Genomic DNA, 583 nt, shown 5'->3' on the forward strand with positions numbered 1-583 from the left:
TATCTATCAATCTATCTATATATCTAACTAGCAAATGCATATACTCACATATTATTTGTATTATATAATCTAACTACCTATCTACCTATCTAATTACCAACCTAGCTATCTATCTGTTTGTCACATTATCTGTCTGTTTATGTCTGTCTCTCTTTATGCATGAACACACACGCACGCACACACACACACACACACCCACACACACACAAACACACGCACACACACAAAGCACATATGATAAGCAGCAGAACCAAGCCTTGCTCATAACTGAGACAAATGATATATTGAATCCACAATATTATGAAAAGATCGCTATATGACACTGACAATCTTCAGTTCTTCCTGGAATGTTGATTGCTGCATCCAATTAATTCAGAAGATGGTTCAAGTTGAGTTTCTTAAAAATGTTCACAAAAATAAAATAAAATAAAATAAAACAAAGTAATATAAAATAAACAAAATAAAATAAAATAAAACAAATAGAATAATATAATATAAGCAAAGTAAAATAAGCAAAACAAAAGAAATACAATAATAAGAAGTAAACGAAATAAAATAAATACATGAAGTAAAATAAATAAAA

The sequence above is a fragment of the Octopus bimaculoides genome, chromosome 14, assembly GCF_046866305.1.
Source record: "Octopus bimaculoides isolate indiv1 chromosome 14, ASM4686630v1, whole genome shotgun sequence".
Taxonomy (NCBI): domain Eukaryota; kingdom Metazoa; phylum Mollusca; class Cephalopoda; order Octopoda; family Octopodidae; genus Octopus; species Octopus bimaculoides.